The 26,774-nt window shown below is 49.3% G+C and overlaps 2 long non-coding RNA genes across 2 annotated transcripts in view; one reads left to right on the top strand and one right to left on the bottom strand.

Annotated features, from left to right (window-relative positions):
- Window positions 1–26,774, top strand: part of LOC144823994 (uncharacterized) — an 84,657-nt gene that overhangs the window by 1,617 nt on the left and 56,266 nt on the right. The window lies entirely within an intron of this gene.
- LOC144823995 (uncharacterized) lies at window positions 9,325–25,781 on the bottom strand. Its single transcript, XR_013608866.1, has 3 exons — window positions 25,464–25,781; window positions 20,066–20,255; window positions 9,325–9,915 (listed from the first exon to the last, which is right to left on the bottom strand). It is a non-coding gene; the product is annotated as an uncharacterized LOC144823995 (long non-coding RNA).

Below are 26,774 nucleotides of genomic sequence, written 5' to 3'. Positions count from 1 at the left end.
CGGAGAAATAAATAAAAATAATAAAATAAAAAGAAGCGGCGTACTGGTGGTCTTGCGCCATTTCCCGTTCATGTTTTTGGATGGCTTGGTGCACGAGGCTTCATGGCGCAGTCAGACAAAAGGGCAGGCGCGCATTGCTTTGATTCAAGCAAGCTTTAATAGCTCAGTTGGGAGAACGTTCGACTGCAGAGCTAGAGGACCCTGGTTCAATCCCGGGTTTCGGCATAGTTGCAACTTGTACTTTTGTATTTTTTTATTTATGTATTTATTTATTTATGCGATTTTATATAGCGCGGACTTTACCCAAAGGTGTCAGAGCGCTTCACAAGAGGACCAGTAATGATACAAGAGGAAACAATTGCAAATGAACAAATTATAAAAGCAAACCTTAAATTACATGATCAAAAGTGACAATAGTGAGCAACCAAAATACATGAGGTAGCAATCGGTACATTTCAGGAGAAAAAAGTGATATGTGTGCAGGTTACAAAAGCATACAATGTACAAGTAGAGGTATAATACTGCAATAAATCGCAGACACTCCAGCACAACAACAACAAATGTTACGTAGGCAATGGTGGCACTTGTGCAAGTATCTAAAGCAAACAAAATGTGAGAGGTAGCAAACAGTGTGTTACAAGAGAAAAGTGACATGTGCAAGTTACAAAAGGGTACCATCACAGGTACAAGGATAATACTGGAAAAAATGGTAAACATTCAAACTACCAGAACACACTCGGAAGGAACTTCCATAGTCCTGGACAATAGACTTTTCAATAATGGGAGGACTTCCTTCAGATGATAGCGAGGGTGTGAATTAGATTTGGAGGTGTCTTTGGAGGAGGAGTCAGTCTTAAGTCAAAATCAAATTAAGATCAAAATACGGCGGTCTATCCGCAACGCGGGTGGCCTTATTAGACGTAGTTTTTATACCCGTTTTACATCCCTTTTACAATAAAGGCCTGACGGATCTCTGTTATATGTGTTCATTTGTATTTCCACCTGTTATAGAAGGGACCGTGCAGCTTTTCTGTGTTATTTACTGTCCCTTGGTTTCTCACGCTTACTAAGTGTTCCCCCCAGGAATTGTTTTCGCCCACGGGCGGGATACTTGAAATGTTCCTTGACCGGTGTGGTTTTACCAATGTGCGCTTCTAGTTGCATTGCCTGTGCAATTTGCATTATAAGCTTCATGCCTCAACTGCCTAGACGATGGCTTTGTGTCATAACACGAAATGGTTAACACTTCCGGTCACGCAGCCTTAAGGCGCTCACGTTGGTGTGGAGATGGCGTGCACTTATTTTATAGATTGACTCTACATACGTTGGCCCAACTGGACGCTAAATTCAGACGGGGCTGGGAGAGCTTGGCCCCGCTCTGGGGTTCCAGCGTTACTACTACACTACTACGCCACTGTCGGGTGGTGGTAAGGTATCTTACTAATGCCAAGGGTTCCGTTTTCAGTGCATGTAGATACTATATATTGTCCCAAACTAGTACCTTCACAATGTAATTCCATGGTACGTCGGGGACTACTTCCTATCATGGCGCAGTTTCGCGCTTATCCGCTACAGGCCTTCCCAAGTGGCTGAGTGCGGATTAGAGCCGATTACGAGCCGGGGGGCGTAACCCAATCAGGTTCCATTTATACCAGTTTGGATTACGCCCTTTGCTCGTGTTCCCAAATTGCTCCTAGGCTCCTAATGCCTCAAGTTCAGACTGAGCAGTTTTTTTACTTACGCCTTACCGGCTGTAACAACAGGAGGGCCCTCGGAGTGCGCACACGCTCCTTATAACTAGACATGGCTCTTACGCCCTTGTGGGCTGCAATGATTTGGACTACAGCTCTGCTGAGGAGCCGGTTATATTATTAATTTCACTTCTGGTGTGCAAAGGGTTGGCTCACCCTCTTAGTCCTCCGTGATTGGTGCCTTGCACTACAGTAGTACATTCTGACACCCTTACACGGGCGTGATTGGTGCTTGGTACTACAATATTACATTCGGACACCCTTACAAGGCTGGGTGAGTTACAAGGAGGATGAAACGTACATTAAAGGAGCATTCGCCCCAGAATGCACTCGGTGCCAATCGGGATTTTTCCGTCCCAGTGTCGGTCACCAGGGCCCCAGGTATACAGTCCTCAACACGGTGTGGTAAGCCCTATGACCGCCCATCATTATTATTTACGCATATCCTTTGAGCGTTGTTGTTTTGTCTTGTTTCTTATCCATTTTCTTTTTTCATATTTCATTTCTCCTACCGCCAAGGTCGGTCTTCCTACCATTGACATCCACTCCTGCCTGATTCTAGATCTTAAATACGATGGATTTATCCAGCACTGTCGTACTAGATAGTTCAGTCTCTCTGGGGACTCCGCGGGTTGCAGGGTCCACAATACGGTTTTGGGTACGTCTTTCACCCCTTCTCCTCCAAGAGATGTAAATCCCTTTTCTGGGAAATGGATGATTTATCCATGCCACATGGGGGGTCGTTCACCATTAACTTTGTGGGAGCCGGTATCTGGAGTTTTTGGGGCAAGTTTAGCCTTCCCCAAGACCCCCGGGGATACGTCATAATAACGGTCCTTTACGTTTGCACCTTCTTATCGCCATTTTCGCCTATAACCCCTTATGCTTCAGGGTTTCTGCTTCCGGTCCCTTTTCGGGAATACACAATATCAGGGCCAGTTCCAGCTGCACTTCCGTTCCCCTATGCCTCAGGGGGTTCATCCAGTATCTCGTTCTCTGGCATTGTCTGAGGGTGCAATCCTTCACATACTTCCCCTTGAAGCTCACTCTGGAGCTCTCCGTGCAAGGGTTCCTTCGGGCGCTTTGGTGTGCTGGTATTATTACCTTCGTTCCCATTAGCCTCTTTGGCTCTTTCCAATATATTGTAAACGGAGCTACCGCCAACTTAGGAGGTTCCTGTTCCTCCTCCTAAAGGAGGGGTTGACTCCTTTTCCCTTAGACACCCTTCTAAGGCCTTATATTGGCAAGGGGTGTGGCGTTAAGGCGACTGACGCTGGAATCTGGGGATCACGGTTCGATTCTCGGCACCAGATTAGCCTGGCACCATGTGACTCTGGCAATAGCTTGCTTAATCTTCCTGACGACCCCTACAGCTCGAGACCCTTACGGGTGATCGTTTGCGCTTTGCCAATGTGAATTATTATTACACCTTCACTGTCAGCAGAAACAGATCCTAGCATTTCTGATGTATGAAGACCTCCATGCCGACTTCAACACCCATGGCCAAGGGTTGTGTCCTGATTACCAAGGTTTCTGGCATGTCCGCCGTCAAGTAAGCAATCACCTTTTTTGGGTTCAGAGTTTCCGATAACAACGGAAAATTGTCAGGCGCTTAACTGCGTTGCTGGCGCTCCCCTATAACTCCAGGTTCTTCAGTCCCTTGCGATTCATTCAACGTGGGAGGGCCAGGTTAGCTGGTGGATATATGACACGGGACTCTGCTGTGGGGTTAATTTTCCCCACATGGCGGGCGCTCTTATACCAAATGTGTGCATATTGATTTTTCGCTTGTTTTTTCCAATGGACCGGGTTTTAGACTATTATTTTCCAACAGAGGGTGAATGGATAGGCTTGAGCCAATATTTCTCGTTAGTTATTCCGTTCACTCCCTCCCAAATCAGAATATTCCTCAGGGGAAGGGTTTTTCTCTACTTTCCCTTATTGATAATGGCCTATTCATACATACTATCCGGTGATGATAGGCCTAATCTACTTTGCCAGTGTGCGTTGTGTACGGTTTGGCTGGCGTGGATGGGGAGCAGGTAGTATTTATGCCCCTCGTGGTTTTCTGTACCCCCTAAGTCAAAAGGGAGTTTATATATGCCTGTTGAAGTTGTTTGTTGTGCGTTGGCTAGGGCTCGGCTGGCGTTGATGGGGAGCAGGTAGTATTTCTGCTCCCCGTGGTTTTATGTACCCCCTAACTCAAAAGGGAGCTTATACAGGCCTAATCTACTTTGCCAGTGTGTGTTGTCTAGGGTTTGGCTGGCGTAGTATTTCTGCTCACTGTTGTTTCCTGTACCCCCTAACTCAAAAGGGAGCTTATACAGGCCTGTTCTAGTTTGCCAGTGTGCGTTGACTAGGGTTTTGCTGGCGTTGATGGGTAGCAGGTAGTATTTCTGCTCCCCGTTGTTTTGTGTACTCCCTAAGTCAAAAGGGAACTTATACAGGCCTAATCTTGGTTGACAGTGTGTGTTGACTAGGGTGATGGTGTTTGTATACCCCATTTGCAGCTCCTTAATCATTCTAACATGTAATTTCTGCACTATCTTTCCAGTTTTGGACAAAAGAGTGTTACCCCAGTGTCTTGTCATCAGGTACAATATCTTTTTCACCTTTTTAGGGCATGCAAGCGAAGCGAAAAGCACTTTTACTAGGGTTTCAAAAATGGACCTTGAAATTCCACATAGCTCGTGCATGTGCATTTCAAGGTCCATTTGATTGGGCTTTGCATGCGTGCTGTTTTATAACAAAACATGCAATAGGCCATAGGCGGTCGCTTAACTCCGCCTATGGCCTATTGGTGTTTGTTATGCGCACCAAAGCCCATGTGATGGTTCTATGGAATCGGGAATCGTAGGGTTAGATAGATTTTTTACAACATGGACTAACTGTTTGCTCGAGTTTTGAGCTAACTCTATTTGTGTGGTATAGAAATTACATTTTTCCTTAATGATAAGTTTTTTGTAGTTATACAAGGCTGTCATGTATCTCTCTCTATCGTTATTGTCGTAATTCCTACGCCAACGTCTCTCTAGGTTACGACATCGTTGTCTCTCGAGCCTTAATAGTTCGGAGAACCAAGGAGCAGAAGGCTTATTACGGTTAGGCTGCAATTTTTTAACAGGTGCCTCATGATCTAGAGCATTATTCAACCAGCGCAAATAATTATTAGATGCTTCACATGGTTGATTTGAGTCTTTGGTTTTTGTGGATTTGAGTGTATTGTTAAAAACAAGGGGATCAATGTTTTTCCAGTCACGACATTTTTATCTGAGAGCGTACAACGGGCGTGCAGTTTCTTAACTAGTATAGAAAAAGTCACTGCCGAGTGATCAGTCCAAATGAGTGGAATCACGGCCGGTTGATTCATAAATGAGTTGTTTGTGAATAGCCCGTCCAGGGTATGACCAGCTTGATGAGTGGCTGTGGAAACTCGTTGTTCTAGACCCGCAGCCTGAAAATCAGAGAGAATCTTAATGTCAGCATGATTTTCTAGGTGAAAGTTAAAGTCACCCAATATTGTATATTCTGTATGGGCGGCTACTGGTTCTAATAAAGAATTAAGATCTTCCAAAAAAGATGTTCGTGAAATGGGAGGTCGGTAGAGAAGAGTTCCTTTAAAGGTTTGAGTGGAAGAAAGAGTAAAGGTGAAACCTCAAGCTTCCATAGAATGATAAATCATTGGCTCGGTTTTTAAAGCTAAGCTATCGCGATGTATAATAGCTAAACCACCTCCTCTTTTTCCAGAGGACCTATCTAATCGGGTCACATAATAGCCATCAGGAGTGGCTATGTTGAAATCCGGACCGGATGCTAAATCCGCCCAGGTCTCTGTAATAAACAGGATGTCTAAGTTATGAGTGGTTATAAGTTCAGCTACCTCTTCCCTGTGTTTTACAAGGGAGCGGGCGTTTATAAGGGCACAATGTATATGCTTTTCAGCACATAACGGAAGCATAGGAGCGGCTAGATTAAAGTGTGGAGGAGTTGATTTAAAAGCGCAGTTGCAGTTTGGGCATGGGTTAGTAGGCAAATTGCGCAAAGAGTCTGCATGAAAAACAGAGCATCGGTTATCATTGTAAGTCTTGCCTATACGCAGAAGCTGTATTCGGGAGTAAGTTATTACCTTTGGTGTATTGTGGGAGTTACAGAAGGCGGGGGGTCTGGTGCACAGCGTGATCCCAGCGCGGACTGGCGCAGACTGGCACCCCAGTGGCCACTCGACAGATCCCGGAGGAAGAGGAGTTTCGATGGGCCTCCAGCCGTCCCCGGACGCCTGGTATCGATCGCCCTCCGGCCTCCCTGGGCGCTGGCTCCACCCTCCTGCTGGGTGTCTGGACACCATCATCCCGGCCACTCTGGCCCCCAGGCGAGAGGGTCCGGACATCAAAGGACCTCCGTCCTATATCTGGGCCAGCCCCGGAGTAGGACGCCAGTTGTATCCTGGACTGGAAGCCCTGCTGACGCTGTCACGGCCGACACCAGATAAACTCATTGCCTGTAACCTGAAGATACCCTGAGAGCCTGCTGGCGCTGCCGCGGCCCACCTTTGCTGTACTATCTTACGAGCCTGCTGGCGCTGCCGCGGCTGAACCATCCTGAGAGCCTGCTGGCGCTGCCGCGGCTGAACCATCTTGAGAGCCTGCTGGCGCTGCCGCGGGTGAACCATCTCAAGAGCCTGCTGGCGCTGCCGCGGCCTCCTCTCCGTTAAGATCACCTGTCGAGTCCTGCTGCCGCGGCTCGACCCTCGGCTCGAGGATTGAGAGCTGTGCGCAGGGTATCCTTTCCTGCACCCATCTTGAGACTGTCCCACTACCCTATCCCTTATTTACGAGACTTTCCAGATCCCTCGATCTGCCTGTACATACCGCTGAGATCCAGCAACCTTTATTCCTGATAAAGCCTAAGAACTTATCCTCTTGTGTGGTGTCCGTTTGTAGTGTTGTGGTTACTCTACTGTACGATCCTAGGAGAGGGCCCTCGCTCAGGAGGCCTCTCGATAACGCTCGGCTACTTCTCGACGGAGAGGTGGACCTAGGGGTGGTCAGTCAGACATCTTCTGCCTCCCCGGGATCGCCTTTCTAACAATCACCAACAGGAATGGGCCGAGCAGATGACCATTGGTCCCTCCTGTTGAGAGCGTGGGGAGGCCTCTCTACACTATGAGTAGCTGTAGGGTGTGACTGATGAGATAAAGAAGACTGTGCAGTGCAAACATTTAATGCAACTAAAATAAATAAGTGTGTTAAAATTGGATTGGGAAGTGAAGAACAAATTTATTCGGATAATGCTTCCTCTTCCAACATTAAAAATAGTCAAGAGAGGTAAAGATATACACTGTCTAATGGTGGAACGTGGTCAACATGTTTCAGCAATTCACGGCCATTATGCCTTGCTTTCTTCAGGACCTATTTGACGACTATGGCTACTGCAGCAAATGAATACCAAAACGTGTAATCAAATTGTGAAATCAATAAACAAATAGTGGATCAATAGGCAGACTGGCACAAATATCACCTGGAACTCCTAGGTGCAATGTCCCGTCTCCTCTTACAATTTCAGTTATTCACCGAATTGTAAGGTGTGAAGACCTCACCCCACCTGGCAGCGGCTCAGGGCAAAAGTGAAGCACCGCTCTTTCCGTCGGTACTTCAAACCGGCATCTGTGCCGACTGGGGAGGGACCAATGGTCATCTGCTCGGCCCATTCCTGTTTGTGATAAGACATCTTGGTGTGTGGGTCTCTCACGGAACCCCCAAATGATGAAGGGCGGTTCCGAGTGGTGACTGATGGGTGTTCAAGACCATCCACAGGTTTGGCTTATCTTACTGGTAAGAGTCAGGGTGTAGCTGCTGGTATCAGTATCTAGTCCCAGTCCGAGTACACTTGACACTATTTGACCCTCTGGTACCTTTGTTGTTAGGAGTATACTGTAGGGAATGTATCCAGAGCTCGGTCGTTAAACTTTCCCTTGGGTCCCCTCCTAATTGTGTTTGTGTAGTTGTTCCGAAAAGTCTCCCCAAACTGCGGATTCAATTCAGTTCATGTGAGCCAGGCGCGTGCACATCGCCAGCCACATCCCACACCATGCCTCGGCATCAGACTTGAAAGGAAGCCGCTCCCCCGCCCCACTCCGCGCAATGCCAGAGCTAGTTTTTCTCGCTTTTTATTTGGTGTTCTTTGCGGCCCATGCTTCATTCCACCTACCACTTTACACTGACTTGTTCACTTTCCTCCCATTTCTATCTCCTTCTTGTCAATCTCCCTGTCTCCCATTCTTCATCTTCGATGCATCTTTTATTTTTACATGCTTTTGGGTACTTTCTCCTTTCTTCCCCTTCCTCCATATTTTCTACAACTTCATCACCTGTATTCTCATATCTTCTTTATTACTGCCTTCTTTATTTGATTTCCTCTTCTTCATTCCACCTTCCTTGTTCTCGCTCCGGTTTTCTCTTTCTTACCTCATTCCTCGTTCTTTCCAACATTGCCCCATCCTCTTCAGTCTCTTTCTCTGTGCTTCTGCTTTTCTCCGTCTCTACTTCTGCTCATTATTTCTTGTGTCCCCAATGTGCAGCTTCCCGGCTTTATTCCTTCCATTCTCTTCTTTCTATCCTGTTGATCTTTCCCCACTACTCCTTCCACCCTGCATGCCCGCCTCTACTGCTTCCTTCATTTTCGCGCTTTATTTCCGCAGTCTTTATTCTGTCAATCCACTTCTGTTCTCCTCCCTCATAACCCCCTCCTCAGTTTATCCCTCTCTTCGCCCCTCCTCCTTCCTTATCATATTATTTTCTTCCTCCTCTCCTTTCCTCCCTCGTCTTTCCCGCTCTTTCTTGTTTCCTTGGTTCCTCCGTCCCTGTCTGTGTCCAGCCCCCTCTCCCTGGTACCTCCGACCTTTCCAGCTGCCTCTCGACCACCCTGACAGTCGGGAGCTGGTGCCTGTGGGTGCAGAGTCTGGCTCGGCGTGATTTATGCCATTGGTATAACAGCAGACACACTGCAGCCCATCACTGCAGTCCCCCCGATTAAAATTCAGCTCCGACCCCGACTGCAGCACTCCACAAATGGAATATTCTACATAATTTCCGAAAATGCTTGTTTTTCTGGTTTAAAAAGTGACCTTGTGTGATGTAACTAGTTTTCATTTAAAGCGCTGCAATACCTTCCGATAGGGTTCGCGCTAAATAAAAGTGCAGAAAAAACACAAGACAAATCGAACGCTTTAAAGCAAGAAAGGAACACCTCGGTGGCTGAATCACCCAGCTGGTGTCACAAGGCCCCCATAGGCAGAGCGGATGTTTCTTGCCATCCCCACCTCTGCTGATTATCCAGAGGCTACCAGGCCTTACAGTAACACCTCGTCACCCAGAATACCCTCGGCCCCCTCTCCAATCTCACACCTCAGCAAAGAGCCTTTGATCAGCATTAAACAGGCGAGTGCTCCCCCCTGGGGCGCTACCTCCGGGCATAAAACACATTATACACCACCTTGAGTGTACCCGTTCTTTGAGGTAGACAGTACCATATAGGAGAGGTGCAAAATAAGTGTATAATCTTGTTTCAAGCCTTTATTACTGCAGGACATAATCAGGGTTTCTTTGCTACAACAGCTTGAATTATATACAACACTGCATTGGGCGCTAAAAACTGGAAAAAAATCACATTGGAATGTTTAGAACCCCAACTGCTCAAAATTACTTAAAACGTAACCATGAACAAATCAATTTACACTGGAAGAATACTGAAGCATTTGCTGTGCTTAATACAAGCTTTAGTTTACTAAAAAAACAAAACTTAAAACCGGTTTGACCATATGCAATTAAAACAGAAGTGGAATGCATGCAGGGTGAACGAACTGCTCAACTTTGCGGAAAATTGTTCTTTAAGTACACCAATGCAGTGTGCTAAAGTGTTTGGTCTTTCAGGGCAGTTTCTCAACTAGTTTTCATCAGTGGTGGTTAAGTCCCCAGAGTAATCATTTGGGTCAGCAGCATCATCCGCATCTGCACTTTCTGCCTCCACATGATCTGCTCCTCATTTCATCGTTTTCACCATCAATGTCCTCCTTTTCGTTTTGCTCATTGTCTTCATCATTCGCATCAGTTGTTTCCTCAACTACCGATTCTCCCGTTTGTTCAACGATTTCAAAGGGATTCTCACCCTAAAAGTAAACAAGTTTTAAACCATCTTTAGCAAAATTCTTCAGAACAAATGCACACTAACTATTACAAAAGTAACAGCAAAAGTCTTGTGTACAGTGCAAGTAAAGAACTCAGATTTCAGATCACAAAAAAGCAGAAAGAATATATTATTAGAAAAGGCATCTTACAACGGGGAGAACATATGCAGGACTTCTAAATTTTTGAGTATGTCCAGACAGACCATAGGATGGAAAAAGTCCATGCCAGGTCTATGAACGCCCATGAGCTCCGAGGAATCCTTGTACAGAGGGGGCGATGACTGGAATATTGAGGGTGGTCTTCACATTTCCAACAAATTCATTTCCTGCGAAACTACAATTTTTTTGGGTGAAACTCAGTACGGAAGAAGTGTTATTTGCAAAGCTGAGGAAGGAGTAAACAGATCTGAACATTCAATATGCCGTGTGAGTCCTGGTGGCAGGAAGGGTGAAAGTGCATCCACAGCATTACAGGCTGCAAGCTAATTGTTGATGGTAATTAACTTATCCGTTTGCAGCATGTGTACCTGTTTGATTTAATTAATGATTTTATTTAATGTGTATAGCGCTTGAATCACCCCCAGGGGGGTATCTCAGCGCTTGGAAGCACAGCATAGGTCATGGGTACTCACTCCCAGGGGCCAAATTTACACTGTGGTTTGTGTCTGAGGGCCGCACCAGTGGGGGCGGGGTCAGTGGGGGAGGTGGCAGGGCTAGAGCAACAAAAAAAAACAACTGACCATGAGGTTGATCACTGGTCCCTGCAGCGGACACCTTCGTCCACTGAGCCACCAGACCCGGGATACACACATCTCTTGCTCTCTCTTTGTCTCCCTCCCTCACTCTCCCTCCCTCTCCCATACTCTGTTCCCCTCCCCCTGTCTCCCTTTCCCTCTCTCACTCCCTCCCTCTCACTCCCTCCCTCTGTCTCCCTTTCCCTCTCTCACTCCCTCTGTCTCCCTTTCCCACTCCCTCACTCACTCCCTTTCCCTCTCACTGTTTCCCTTTCCCTCCCTCCCTTTCCCTCTCACTGTCTCCCTTTCCCCCTGTCACTCCCTCACTCTCACTCCTTTTCCCTCCTTTCCCTCCCTCCCTTTCCCTCTCACTCCCTCACTGTCTCCCTTTCCCACTCTCACTCCCTCACTCTGTCAAGGCAGTTTTCAGGAGTCTTCTGAATTTAAGATGGTCCAGACACTGTCTTAGGGCCAGTGATTCCAGATGAAGGGGGCGAGAAGGACTTGCCTCCGGGTCTAGCCTTTTTTATGTTGGGGCTTTTGAGGAGCGATTGGGAGCTGGCGCGCAGAGTCCGAGCCGGGTAATAGCGCCGAAGTTTCTCTACTACATCGGGAGGGCCATTGCCCCAGATAGCTTTGTGTGTGAGACAGCAGATCTTGAATTTTACGCGCTGTCGTATGGCCAGCCAGTGTAGCTGATGAAGGAGGGGAGAGGAAGCTGATCTGGGGGGAGCATTCAGAACCGTGCAGGCGGCTCTGTTCGGTATCATTTGCAATCGGTTCAAGGAGGACTCATTTGCTGCGATCAATAGGGCGTTGCAATAGTCCAGCTTGCTTGGTATCAGGGCCTGTGTTAGGGTTTTCCTTGTTGTGTCGGGGAGATAAGTAAAAGCTTTCCTTAGTAAGCCAAGGGTGTGGAAGCAGGATCAGACTGTGTGAGTAACGTGTTTCTTCATGTTTAGGGACTGTTGAAGGTGAACACAGAGGTTTTTGACTGTGGTTGCCGGGGTCGGGGTGTGCCTAGTTCTGGGGGCCACCAGGAAGGTGACCAGAGGAGGGGGCATCTCCAAAGAGCAGAACCTCCGTTTTTGCAGCGTTCAGCTGGAGGAAATTGCTTTCCATCCATTGTGATTTCCAGCATTCCTAAAGAGAAGGTAGATTGGGCAGATTGAGAAGTTTTATTGAAAGAGAAGGTAAGCTGTTGATGCTTTTATGCCTGTGGCTGAAGGGTTACCCATAAGTGGTGTGAAATTCGCTTTTAAGTAGAACTGCAGAATGGCCATATTTCTGGTTGAATACAAGACTGCAACAGAAATATACTTACTAGAAATACCAATAAAGAATTTGCTGGATTACATTTATATTTAAAGCAGACATCTCCAACGGATAGCTCTGAATCTACTGGCAGCTCACCAATACCCTGGAAGATTGGGGGTTTGACAGTGTGAAAACATGAGTCAGGATACAGGTATCCGGAACCTATAGGACACATGGAGGGACCTCCTCATGGGCAATTGCTTTTTTTTAAAAACCTATTCAAATTTTAAGTGCTGACTTTTCTATGGTTGTGTGGGTAAAAATGAAACTAACGTCCCTGGAACCTTTGGCTTTTTCAGTGGGTTGTAAAACTTTAATTGTGACAGACATCTGAGTAGTCAGAACAATAATTCTGGGAGGCATGGTCACTCACCATTGTGGTAGCTCTCATAGAAAAAGTTGGACTGCCGATTTAACTGGCCAAGCAATTATTCAACTTGAGGCAATAGGTTCAATGTCTTCAGATATGGCTTCTAAAAATCTTACCTTTGCATACTGTTCGTACCGGGACTTGACTGCTGGGTTGTTTAGGATACTTGTAGCAATGAGTACGCTCTCCCTTTTTAGGTTTTGCCTGGCGAAAAGATGCGCTCTGCGCATCTTTTTCGCGCAGGCGAAAACCTGATGAGAACTGTAGTGTGGCTTGGGTCGGCCCTCGTCATTCATTGGCTGGCTCCATAAATGGAGCCTAGCCATTGGACGAGGGGCCTGTCCGTCAATGCCGGACCAGATTCGGGGGCGTTCCCGAGATTCTTTGGCTTTTGCCGACGTCACGCGACGTCAGCCGAAAGCCGGGAACGCCCCCGAATCTGGTCCGGCATTGCCGGCACTTCTGCGTCTCTCCACCCCCCTTTCCCGCCCCCTCCCGCTTGTTGCCTGATGCTGGCCTCGCGGCCGCGGAGAAGCCTCGGGAACGCCCCCGAATCTGGTTCTCCCTTGAACCCATGGCTAGTGGCTTCATAAGGCGTGACGTGATGCAGGCAGCCTCAGGGCGCCGTCTGGTACCGATAAGAGGGTGGAGGGAATGGGAAGCGCTTCAGGCTTGAAGGCTGAACATCGTGGCGCTACTCGCCTCTACCTGTCAAATTCCCCTCCTCCCTCTCTTCATCTTACCTGCGCCCTTCCCCCCTCCACTGTTGTGCAGCTCGTCTTTGCCAGCTTTAGTTACACAAGTACCACACATGCTCACGGCCTATGTGTGCCAGAACAACTGAAAGCGCCGGGAAGCCGTGCCAGTGTCAGAGTGTGCGCTACAGAAACGCCAGCTGGCAATAGCAGTGTGAGGCCTTCAAAAGGTGGCTGCGCCTTACCACGAGGAGACCCGTGTGTACTGGGAACACGTCCGGATCCGTGACTAACTCTGTCCCAGCCCTACTGGCTTTGTCACAGGCACTGTCGCCTGTCCAGAAGTGTGGCAGGCCAGTCAAGTCACTAGAGAGGATGTCGTGCAAAGAAAGCTCGCTAGAAGCTCGAATTTGGGGACTTGTGGTTTTATTTAACCAGTGTAAAACCAGGACTACAAATCCCAGAATTCTAAGAGAACCCCCGGGAGAGGACTCACTGGAACTGGAAGCTTTGCAGCTGTGTCTGGGGTGTTGCAGCTCATGATGAGGCAGTTATTGATGGCCCCACTGGAATGTCTGGGGGGAGGGGGGTGAGTCGGTGACCCCGCCCCCGGGCCCCCAGCAGCGGTGACTCGGTGGGAACGGAGCGGCCAAGGTTGGCCCGGCCCAGGGGACCCCTCGTGGAATCCGGACCGAAAACATAGCCCGGATTCCTGGGAATCCGCCGGGCTGAGAGGGGCAGAGCAGGCGGGCCTCCCCGGGGAGCAAAGGGAAGGGCTGGGGCCGGCACAGCTTGGGCGAGTGAGGGGTGACTGACTGCCCGAGTGAGTGAGGTTACATGAGGTAGGCTGTGCAGGGCACCTCTTGCCACCCCTCACCCACCGTGACACACTGGCCCCAGGCATTGCTTGCACCCGGGGTGGGCGAGTCAGAGCACTCATGGGCGAGCCAGCCTGAGCCGAGCCCGGGCACCGGTCTGGCTCTAGAAGCCGAAGGCCGAGCCAAGCCGCAAAACAGCAGCAAAGGCAGCAGCGGTTACTTTTGTAACAGGTGCGCAAATAAGACACGTTCCTTAACACGTAGAAAATTAATGTTTATTTAATGACCACTTGTGTTTCACCGACAGTTGCCCGAGTATAAGTTTCAGGCAGGGTGTCTGTCCCACCCTCAAACACACGCTTCATGTACGTGTTAACAATAATACACATTAAAGTCACACAGCGCACCTTTCCGCTCGCCCCTGATGCAGTGTTACCACTTTGTTTCTGCACAGCCTCTGTAGCCGTAGCGAGCCCATTTTCACCAGTTTATCTGCTTTGTTTTATTAGTGTTCCCATGGTGGTGGTATGGAGTGTGTGTTTCTGTAGTATTCCCTCGCGTCAGCAATTTTTTCTCTTCGTTGCAGCAGAGTTCTTACTGTGTTTTGGGCACTGTTCCTTCCTTGTTTCATCAGTGCTCTCACTGGGTTTTGGCACTGTTCCTTCCTTGTTTCAGCTGTGTTCTTACTGGGTTTTGGCACTGTTCCTTCCTTGTTTCAGCAGTGTATAATATGGATTTGCATTTTCCTTGTTTTCGATTTGTTGGAACAAAGAGACATAAAGGGAGGGAGGGAAAAGAGGGGAAAATATATTTTTCATTATATTTTTTTTCTCTCTTTTTTCTCTTTCAATCTACTTCCATTTTTGCTCTAATGTTATTTGCTGGATAAGTAATTTATTTTGTCCCCTCGCTTTTGGCTTGTGATGTTAGGTAAGTGGCCCTGTAGGGAGCTGGAAGAAGGCAAAGATCCGAAGCGAGAGATGAGGTTCCTACAGGGGGAACCAGCAGGACAAATAAGAGGTCTGTTCAGGACTGGGAGGGGCAGATGAAAGGCCCGTCAGGGATTGGGAGGGACAGATGAGAGACCTTCAGCAAATGGGAGGCTAGAAAACGACCCAAAGGAGTAGATGAGAAACCAATAAGAATCAATAGAGCAGCGAGCATTTTAACAGCAAAGCTAACAAAGTTTAGATTGACATGTATGAGCCCTAACTAATTCCCAGCGTTTGAATTCATCAAGGCTGCATTTTGCTGAATTCTTAGCTTCCAAATTCTGCCTGGTAGTTAAGTTAAGGAAATATTATAAACCAAATAGATGGCATGTGTTCCCTTCAGTTAGTGCTGCCTTTTTAGCCTACAGCCCATTCTTGCAATGTATAAGCATTAAACTACAAATCTCAGAATGCAGTTGTGGTTGGATAAAAAAGCTGTAATGGTTTAAGGATCCAGGACGGCTCTGCTAGAAAAGAGGAAAAAGGCATGCATGCCCCAATTCCCAATTCAAACTGGAGACTCATATTTTTTTTGCCAGAAACAGGCTTCATTTTAGCATGCAATTGCTTAGAATTCCCACCATCCCATTCTTAACGGAAATTCATTTGAACCAATTTTTTTTCAAATCTCCTTCATAGCCACTCCCAGCCTGCCCTCTCCCAGCCTGTCCTCTCCCAGCCTGCCCTCTCGCAGCCTGCCCTCTCGCAGCCTGCCCTCTCGCAGCCTGCCCTCTCGCAGCCTGCCCTCTCGCAGCCTGTCCTCTCGCAGCCTGTCCTCTCGCAGCCTGTCCTCTCGCGGCCTGACCTCTCGCGGCCTGCCCACTCCCAGCCTGTTCTCTCCCAGCCTGTTCTCTCCCAGCCTGCCCCCTCCCTGCCCTTTCCCAGCCTGTCCTCTCCCAGCCTGTCCACTTCCAGCCTGCCCTTTCCCAGCCTGTCCTCTCCCAGCCTGTCCACTTCCAGCCTGCCCTTTCACAGCCTGTCCACTTCCAGCCTGCCCTCTCCCAACCTGCCCTCTCCCAGCCTGTCCTCTCCCTGCCCTCTCCCAGCCTGCCCTCTCCCAGCCTGTCCCCTCCCTGCCCTCTCACAGCCTGTCCTCTCCCTGCCTGTTGTCGTGTCCCGGCGGCAGCAGGCAGGAGCGTGCACTGCGTCCCCGAAGTAACAGCTCTAAAGCAAGCAAGAAGTACGCCCCCCTCCCACCAATCCCTGTTAGGTAGTGGAAACTGTCCAAACTGGGGTGCAGACAGCCCCTCTCACCTTTCGGCCTGGTACCACTTCACCAGCCACACTACTTCCCTACTGACCGTTCTCCACTTCAGCCCCGTCTAAATTACAATTCATGCTTGTGACCCTTTTGCCTGCTTGTGCCTCCGTGTGCCCCTGTTGCCTGCTTGTGCCTCCGTGTGCCCCTGTGGCCTGCTTGTGCCTCAGTTTTCGTGCCCCTGTTGCCTGCTTGTAACGGTGCCTGCTTGTACCTCCGTTTTCGTGCCCCTGTTGCCTGCTTGTGCCTCAGTTTTCGTGCCCCTGTTGCCTGCTTGTGCATCCGTTTTCGTGTCCCTGTTGCCTGCTTGTGCCTCTGTGTGCCCCTGTTGCCTGCTTGTGCCTCCGTGTGCCCCTGTTGCCTGCTTGTACCTCCGTGTGCCCCTGTTGCCTGCTTGTGCCTCCGTGTGCCCCTGTTGCCTGCTTGTGCCTCAGTGTGCCCCTGTTGCCTGCTTCTGCCTCCGTTTTCGTGCCCCTGTTGCCTGCTTGTGCCTCTGTGTGCCCCTGTTGCCTGCTTCTGCCTCCGTGTGCCCCTGTTGCCTGCTTGTGCCTCCGTGTGCCCCTGTTGCCTGCTTGTGCTGTGTGGGTGTGTGTGGAGGGCTCTGTGTAGCTGTGTGTGTGGGAAGCTTTGTGTGGCTGTGTGTGTGGGGGGCTGTGTGGGTGTGTGTGTGGGGGGGTCTGTGTGGGTGTGTGTGTGGGGGGGCTCTGTGTGTGTTTGTGTGTGTCATTTGCGAGAGATAAAGCTAGTGGCATTGTAAATGGCAATGCCATTTATTTATGTTAAAAAAACATAAATAAAAATAATGTCAAGAGCAATGCCAATAGCTCTAACTTTAACAAAGGCAAAACCATTGCATTGTAAATGCTTGTTATTTGTTCCTTGTAAGCCTGGAATTTTTTTTAGATAAATAAACGTTAATTTATACACATACTGCTAGTTCAACTACAATAACTTGGTTGGAACCTAGAAGAGAAGGCCTTCAATGTGGACAGAAACCCTTTAGAAACTACTCTGCCACCAGGGTGAGCCAGATAAGCGTTTAAAAAACACCAGGGACTCTTGTTAGGGAATGACCCGCAATCTCGCTCCCTCCACAAGCAAGCAATCAAACCCCACCAAGCAGGCCGTGACCTGAAACCCTCAAGGGAAAAGAGCACAGCCAAGAGACAAGGTGAGCAGGACTCCAAGGCAGACTGCAAGGCAACGGGTTACACCGAGTCTCATTGAATGGTTGGAAAAACCTCTGGTAGATTTTCTGAACACAAATAAAAAAACATTGTCATTTACAATGCAAATAGATCAAAGTCTCTCAAATGCGAGACCTTTGACGCACTCGTGCTTTAGCTGTAAACATCGTAAGATAAAGACGAGGAGGTGCAATTGCTTCAAAAGCAAAGCTATAGAAAATAAGCATTTGCAATGCAATAGGTCTCGCAGCATTTAAGTTTGAGTTACTGGCATTGTAAATGACAATGCTTTGCATACATTTTTTTTTGGTGTCCGTGTGTGCATGGCAGTGGTGGTGTGTGTGTGTGCATGGCAGTGGTGGTGCAGAGATGCAAATCAAAGTATCATGAAACAGCAGCCTCTGAATTTAATGGAATGTCGGCAGATAACAGAACCTAGCCAGAGATGAACTGCCAGCAGTGTTTGGTCCACCAGCCATGTTTAGAGGCAATGTATTCAGGTTTACTCAAGAGAAGTGCCTTGTAGCTCATACAACACACTTCGAGGTGGATTATGAAATGGAGAGGGAACTCATGTAATTATTTCAAAGAAGGGCAAACAAGCTCACATTGTCTGTTGGCGATTAGAAAAGCGACCGCGTAAGAGAAACTTTGACAGGTGTTAATGAGAACTGTGGGAGAGTAGTTTGGGGCCTCATTGGTCAAATGATAAGACAAGTACCTGGAACGTGAACCACAAATGTTTAAGAGGAAGGGCCAGCTTTATAATGTGCTTTAATGTAAGCTGGGACTCCGATGTCTGTGCTCTTTTCTGGACATGCCCTTTGAAGGACACAGATTGGTCAATGAGAGAGCCGAAGGATTTGGAAAAAAATGAAGTAGGGAGAAGAGGCCATCCAATTTCAAAGACATGCCCTTCACATTGACAAAGCCTTTATTTTGAGATACCCATAATTAATATTATAACCACCACACTGCCCAATTATTTCAACTATCAAACCAATGCCAAGGTGTTTGCGATGTGAAGGTCTGTAATTGTTAATGACGTGATGGATTGCACTGACATTCATATAGAGCCACTCTCACACAGACACAGCCACACACACACAGACACAGCCACACACACACACCGACACAGCCACACACACACACAGACACAGCCACACACACACAGACACAGCCACACACACACAGAGACACAGCCACACACACACACAGACACAGCCACACAGACACAGCCACACACACAGACACATCTTCTCACCTGCACAAAGGAAAGGACAAAAATGCACACAGGCTTCGATCAAACACCTTCCAGATTAACTGCCCAGAATGCAGCAGCACGCACAGCTTCAGACCCAGCACTTACCCACCAAATACACTTCCGCCACAGAAGCAGCACTGGCTGCTGAGACTAGCCAGCCACCAGGGTAAAACCAGACAGAGCAGATGTTCTGAAGTGGCCGCTACCCACAAGACAAGGAGGCCACCAATTTCCAGGACATGGCTCACCAAGACTAACTATTAGTCAGTCAAAGCTCTAGCCTGTAGAAGAGGCAACACAAAAACCACTTGTAACCCAACCGTGTCCCCGTCCTCCCTCGCCCCAAAAGAATGTACAGTTAAATGAGATTGATAGGACACTTTGTTAGGCTGAAACAGGGCACATTAACTGTAATATCCAGACGCGGGTAGAAATCTAAGCTCGGAATCAGAAAGGGGGGCCCTGAACACTGCAGGGGGGCTGGGGAGTTCAGCAGTCAATTATACTCTGCCTTGAAAATAGTACTGTGCCAAAATGGCCTCTTACCCAGAGTGACTAGTACATGTCGCAGCTCAGCGCCCATCACAGAGCCATTGGCTTCTTTGTCGAAGACCCTCAGCCCCTCCACAAAGTCATCGTAGGTACCCTGGTCCTTGTTCTTCCCAAAGATGATTGGCTTTGAACTCGTCAAAGCCAATCATCTTGGTGTTAAGCTCTGGGAAGGAGAGAAGAGTTCAGAGGAGCAGTCACCGGCTGCAGCAGCGTGCCAGTCTGGCGAGTACACATTAATAGTGACAAACTTTAAACAATGTGATCGTCCAAGTTCCCCAAAACCCCCCTACCCCCTCCAGTCAGGTTTTTGTCCCATCCCAGACTGCCAATGAATATTACTGATATGGTCCATCTATCAACTGTGAACGAGGCAGAGATCTCCAATTCAATGTGTGGCACAGGGTCAGAGCTGAGGGCAGAGGGGTAAGAGCTGAGGGCACAGGTAAGAGCTGAGGGCACAGGTAAGAGCTGATCTGCCACGATTGTCACATTTTATGTAATATCCTAAATCAGATACAAGCAACACGTTGTGTCCAAGTGAAACTGGCCCATTAGACTCTAATGCAAGCCTAAGGTTTAGTAATAATAGCCAACTAGGATATAGTGAGCACTTCTGACTTGCCCCCTAGGTTCAATGCACCACAGACATAATAAGCCCCTGGGTCTCATCGTAACAGACTTTGCACTCTGAAATACACCTTAAAATGTAGCTCCTTCAGATTCACCCAAGTTAATTTTCAACTGGGGGGTGCTCTGGTACACGGATGAGTGGCGTGTGCTCAGATCCAGGGGTGAGTGGCGGGTGCTCTGGCCAGGGGTGCGTGGCAGGTGCTCTGGTTCAGGGGTGCGTGGCGGGTGCTCAGATCTAGGGGTGAGTAGGGGTACTCTGGTCCAGGGGTGAGAGGCGAAACCTAAAAAACAGAAGCTGTCTATCTAGAAACATACCTTTTTAGACCGCATTGCCATTTGATCCAGGTTTTCTCAATTAAGGTTTTTTGCCGACAAACGCCCCTCCAATGGGTTTATTAAGCGATTGCATCATCTTTCTTTTCATCCACCTTCCAGCAGGCCCACCAAATACCAGATTTGTCTGGTAGTCGACAACAATTCCAGGTCTCTGCATACCGCCATAATCCTGCAAATTGATATCATAAAATTAGCAGAGAGTATGCAGATATGGCAAGTTACATGGTGTGCAAAAATGTGTTAACAGTTTTATAATAATGGCAGGCATAATCCAAGAACCAATGTTGGGTGGTCAAGGAATTCGTCGGCTAAGCAGCAGTTGTTGCCATTCTGGTAGGTGTAGATACTTCTTGGCTACAATTCTGAAAACTGCAGTAAGGACACTGCTGTACAGGTTTTCATTTGCATTAGTGAGCTTGAGAAATAAAGAAGATAAAATGCTTATAAACGTGTGTAGTTGGGTCTGGTTTGGTTGTGTGTGGTGTGGTTGTGTCTGAGAGAACAGGGAGTTAGAGAAGGAGGCGGGGTGAAAGAACAGCAGATAAGCACAGTAAAAGAGAACAGGGAGTTAAAGAAGGAGGTGGGGTGGAAGAGAGCAGCAGATCAGCACGTGAGAAGAGAAGAGAACAGGGCGATAGAGAGAGGGAGGGAAGGCGATAGAGGGAGGGCGATAGAGGGAGGGAAGGCGATAGAGTGAGGGCGATAGATAAGAAAGAGAAGGAGGGCGATAGAGTAAGGGAGGGCGATAGAGAGAGGGAGGGCGATAGAGTAAGGGAGGGCGATAGAGTAAGGGAGGGCGATAGAATAACGGAGGGCGATAGAATAACGGAGGGCGATAGAGTATGGGAGGGCGATAGAGTATGGGAGGGCGATAGAGTATGGGAGGGCGATAGAGTATGGGAGGGCGATAGAGTATGGGAGGGCGATAGAGTAAGGGAGGGCAATAGATAGACAGATAGATAGATTGAGGGAGTGCGAGAGATAGATAGAGGGAGTGCGATAGAGATAGAGGGAGTGCGATAGAGATAGAGGGAGTGCGATAGAGATAGAGGGAGGGCGATAGAGATAGAGGGAGGGCGATAGAGATAGAGGGAGGGCGATAGAGATAGAGGGAGGGCGATAGAGTAAGGGAGGGCAATAGAGTAAGGGAGGGCAATAGAGTAAGGGAGGGCAATAGATAGACCGAGAGAGAGAGATAGAGGGAGTGCGATAGAGAGGAAGGGAGTGCGATAGAGAGGAAGGGAGTGCGATAGAGAGGAAGGGAGGGCGATAGAGTATGGGAGGGCGATAGAGTATGGGCGGACGATAGAGTAAGGGAGGGCGATAGAGTAAGGGAGGGCGATAGAGTAAGGGAGGGCGATAGAGTAAGGGAGGGCGATAGATAGATAGAGAGGGAGGACGATAGATAGAGAGGGAGGGCGGTAGAGTGAGTGAGGGCGGTAGAGTGAGGACGGTAGAGTGGGTGGGAGCTGCAGGACACTCCAGACCTGGGGGTCCTGCAGAGACAGGGACTGTTGCAGGACACGGGTGGGAGCTGCAGGACTCTCCAGCCATGGGGGCCCTCCAGAGGTAAGGACTACCAGGGCCATTGTTGGAGCTGCAGGACTCTCCAGACCTGGGGGTCCTGCAGAGATAGGAACTGTACCAGGGCCTTTGTGGGAGCTGCAGGACTCTCCAGACCTTGGGGCCCTGCAGAGGAAGGGACTGTACCAGGGCCACGATGGGAGCCACAAGACTCTCCAGCCCTGGGCCCTGAAGAGGAAGGGACTGTACCAGGGCCACGATGGGATCTGCAGACCTGGGGCCTTGCAGAGGAAGGGACTGTACCATGGCCATGGTGGGAGCTGCAGGACTCTACATCCATGGGGGGCCTGCAGAGGCAGGGACTGTACCAGGGCCACGATGGGAGCTTCAGGGCTCCAGACCTGGGGGCCATGCAGAGTAAGGGACTGTACCAGGGCCACGATGGGAGCCACAGGACTCTCCAGCCCTGGGCCCTGAAGAGGAAGGGACTGTACCAGGGCCACGATGAGATCTGCAGACCTGGGGCCTTGCAGAGGAAGGGACTGTACCATGGCCATGGTGGGAGCTGCAGGACTCTACATCCATGGGGGGCCTGCAGAGGCAGGGACTGTACCAGGGCCACGATGGGAGCTTCAGGGCTCCAGACCTGGGGGCCATGCAGAGTAAGGGACTGTACCAGGGCCACGATGGGAGCCACAGGACTCTCCAGCCCTGGGCCCTGAAGAGGAAGGGACTGTACCAGGGCCACAATGAGATCTGCAGACCTGGGGCCCTGCAGAGGAAGGGACTGTACCATGGCCATGGTGGGAGCTGCAGGACTCTCCATCCATGGTGGGCCTGCAGAGGCAGGGACTGTACCAGGGCCACGATGGGACCTTCAGGGCTCCAGACCTGGGAGCCCTGCAGAGTAAGGGACTGTACCATGGCCATGGTGGAAGCTGCAGGACTCCAGCCATGGGGGGCCTGCAGAGGCAGGGAGTGTACCATGGCCATGGTGGGAGCTGAGGGACTCTCCAGCCATGGGGGCTCTGCAGAGGCAGGGACTGTACCAGCACCTGCACCTACTGCACTCCTAATACCCAAATCTGTGACGCCGAGTCCGTGCTCGGGTCTTCAGATGGGGCGGTCTCGCTTAAATTGGGTTTAATCGTGGGTAGGTACCGGGCCAAGGTTTGGGAGGGGTTGGACCATTGGCGTTAGCCTCGGCAGCCCCCGCGGTGCGGGCGATGGGGGAGCGTGAGCGAGCTCCCGAGGGCTTCTTCAGGACAGTAACCTGGCCTGAGAGCTCTTGACTGAGTCCGGATGGAGGAGGGGGGGGGTTCCAAGCTTTGTAACTCTGCAGGGTGGGGACAAGGCCTCTTGGAGTGCAACATGGAAGCAGCGGGGTGTCCTGACATTGCTCTCGGGTGCCCCAGACGGGGGCACAAAGTTGGGGGTGACACCCGAGTTGGCTGGGGGGGGGAGGGTCGGTGCTACCCTTCTGCTCTTCTATCGAGCGCTCTGTGGATGGTAGCAGAACACTCTATGTTGGTGGTTTATGTGGCCAACAACAAAGCACTTTGCGCTGTTAACCATAAAGGCTTTAGGGAAGGATCTGGAGTGTGAAATATTATCGAAAGTAATCGAGTGTATAGCCAGAAAGCGCCATAGCTTAGCATTACGGCATACCGTAGAACGCCCTTGAATACTTTAAATGTATGAGAAAACAAAATAGGTTTCATTAAGTTAAAACCTTCATATCAACCATACACCTGTCCGTGCAGGTCACCGGCTACCGCTTGGTAGTAACGTGGAGTTCACTGAATTCAGTATTTTTAAAGATGATATTTAAAATGAATGTCTGGATCGGCAAAGGGAAGCTGCAATAGTACAGTTTGCACAGTAATGTAATCAAAGTGTGTGTGGCTGTGTAGGGTAGTGCAACAAAAGGGGATTTTGTTTGTGGGATCAGCCCTTTAGATGTAGAACAGGTGATAAGGCTTTCCTTCATAATAAACCTCTGACTTCTTTTTCCAGTGTAATGGTCACACTGATGTCTTCTGCACGGGTTCGTGCATTACCAAAAAACTTTTAATAATAAGTATACATGACGCACACTTTATACAATTTTTCACGTCTGTATGTGGGAAAATATTTGCTAACCATAGCACCAACTGACTGATATGACCTCGGAAGGATCGAGCCTGTGACCTACACATGTCCACAATGGACGTTTTGGTATAAGAATGACGTTGTTTAGTTGTAAAGATGCTCTGGGCTTAAGCATCAGTTAAAGTATAAGGGGTCTAGCGGACGAATTTATATTTCCAATAGTGGGACATGCAGGGTTAGTCTATTAATGTGGCAAAACACGACACCGGTAACATTGTGTGCTAAGTTTGTAAAACAATAGAAAACGTGTCTATTTAAATTAATCTTGACAACTTGATACTTCCGATTGCGGGCCTCATCTTTACAGGAGGGTGCACAGTAGCGCCTCCCACCCCACCCTTAAATCGCCCTCCAGAGCAGCCACCACTGCTCCGCCCGCCCCGCACCTCGAGCCAGGCATGCTCCGGGTCGGACAGCAGGTCCCCCGCCCCAGGCGCAGTCCGCAGATTGAACGACGGCGGCATCCCCCGAGTAGGAGACACAGGTCGGGGGATGCATTGCCATGCTATACCTTGGCACTTAATGGAACTACTTGGTGTGTGGATGTGCGGTTTATTAAAGGGCAGAATGCTGTTACTCATAGTCACCTTAGCCAATAGGTGAAATGGGCTAACACATTGCCTCATGCTGTAGTGGCGTTCAAAAAATGTGAATGACACAATAACAGAACGACTGAGGAAGAGGGCTGGATGAAAGAAGACCCTATAAATATAAAAATGTTATACTTATAAAAAAATATATATCAGGTCTTTTGCTAGCGTCAGCCCTAAAGATTCGTTTAACTGGAAAAAAGTATCACCCTGGAGTATTCTATTTACTCACGAAAACACAGTAGTTTATTAATTTGAATGCGGATGTGCTCTAATTTGTAAGCCCGAGACGTGATTCTGTATGTTTTCTGTATTAATGCCTTTGTGTAATTGACATACAAAATAGACAAACAAAGCGGTATAACACATGAATATTCAAGAACCCCAATTCTACTCCTCTCTTGTAGCCCAACAAACAAATCATCAGAAAATGAAGCAGAGTTGAGGGGCATGCCAGGTAGAGATCCATGCCACACAAGCGTCCGGAGGGGATGTATGGCATAATTACAGCACCAGGACTCCTCAGCGACCCATCATATTCAGAACACTGGTACTCACAACAGCAAGGAGGTAGGGAGAACGGTGGGACGGTAACTACTTCACACAAGTCTGTCTTCGTTTTGAACAAGAGATCGGCTTCTTTTTAGACAAGCAACCATCCTCAACTTGTCCCAAGTACAATATCACTCCTAATTGGAGTCCAAGGAGAAATAAAGTTGGTCGTGTCTCGGTTGCAAATTCGCAACCTTGACCGCCCCCCAAGCTTGGGGGCTTATTTACAAGCCCCTTGCGCCACTTTTGCGTCATTTTCAACATAGGAAAAGTGACGCAAAAGTGGCGCAAGGGGCTTTGAAATCTGCCCCTTGGTATTTAAGTCACCTGCACTTCTGTTGAACGTTGTAATACCTAAGAAAGGAATTCTACTCTAATATGAATTAAAATCTCCCGAGCTGATGCCGCAGCCATTCCTTTGAAGGGGAGGCTGAGGTCAGTCAGGAGAGCTGCTGGCTGCGCCCGGTGCCGCCTGCACAGCCAGTGACCGTAGCCGGTGCGTCGGACCCTGGCTCCCCGCTCCCCACAGGCCCCTCCCGGCGCGGCGCCGCTGCACTCACCGGTGTCCAGACGCACCACCTGGGGCAGCCGGTAGGAGCTGATGAGCTGGTCCAGGGGCAGCGAGGCCGAACTCTAGCGCACCTCCTTAAGCGGGGGCACGGCGGCGGGGGGCTCCATGCTCCCGGGCGGGGGTCGGCGGAGAGGTGGCGGCAGCCCCGGGCTCCCCCTTCAGCCGCAGCGGGTCATGCTGCTGCTGCCGCCGGTCAAAGCAGGGTCGCCTCAGCCCGCAGCGCTGCCCCTCTGCCGCCGAGGCTGCCTCTGGTAGGAAGCGCCATCGCAGCGCCCGCCAGAGCTGACTAATCACAGCGGCGGAGGAGCTCGCGCGCGCGCGGTGCCTCACTCACAGCTCCAACCCTCACACGTTCGGCTGTAGTCTAAAGAGAGCGCGTTGACTAGCAGTTGATGAGCCAATGAATGAAGAGTTTACACATGGCAACGTAGAACTGGCCCCACCCGCACTTACGTAAATGTGTGCACAAACAGGGGATACAGTCCCGAATGGGCGGGGTAGTGAGACGTCATGAAAACGCGCATGCGCACATCGATAGGGGGTACAATGCCACATGGGGGACAGTGGATTATGGAACACCGGCCTTGAGAGAGTGCAAGGCATTCTGGAAGCCCTAGAATTGAAGAGGGGGGTGGTTCCCTCAGAAGACAAGGACCGTATTCTTAGAGCTCAAGGACTAGACGGGACAGAAGTACGCTGAATCAAGTCAACAGAGGGCAGATTCTCCAGCGCTATTCTGGTCCATGCCTGTCTCTGCAAGATAGTGGTGGAAGGTTGCTGAGAGTCCACACTCTACTGACCCCAGCAGGGAAGACTGTCTGTAATGTAGAGTGAATCATTCTGTGAGGGCTCTCAACCACAGTGGGTGAAAACCAACTTACGTGGGGGTCCCACTCCTCGATCCTGGGGGTTGGGGATGAGGCAGATTGAATAATCAGCCTGCACCTAACCCAACATCTTCGCAGGTACTTGGGCTACTTGCAGACTCCCAGGCGATGGGGGAATAATACTTACATTTCCAGGGATACTAAGGGGCGGTAGGGTCTATATGAGATGGGGAGTTGACTGTCCAATGAACAAATAATTGCAGTTGGCCCTCTGTGCTGTCAAGACCTTTTTTATGCTCATATTTTCGTTTGACTTAAACTGTTAAAGCACTTATGTCAATTAACACTTCATCTTTTCAACACTGGCAACAAGCAGGTCACTAAAAGCATCGAGGAGTCAGAAGTATGACGGAAGTAAAATTTGGTTAATCAAAGATTTTGTTTGCTGTTTGGGGCTGTTTCATTAAGAGGTG

Source organism: Lissotriton helveticus, chromosome 3_1 (assembly GCF_964261635.1).
Source record: "Lissotriton helveticus chromosome 3_1, aLisHel1.1, whole genome shotgun sequence".
Classification (NCBI taxonomy): domain Eukaryota; kingdom Metazoa; phylum Chordata; class Amphibia; order Caudata; family Salamandridae; genus Lissotriton; species Lissotriton helveticus.
The sequence above is the reverse complement of the archived record's forward strand: the minus strand, read 5'-3'. Positions and strand labels throughout refer to the sequence as shown.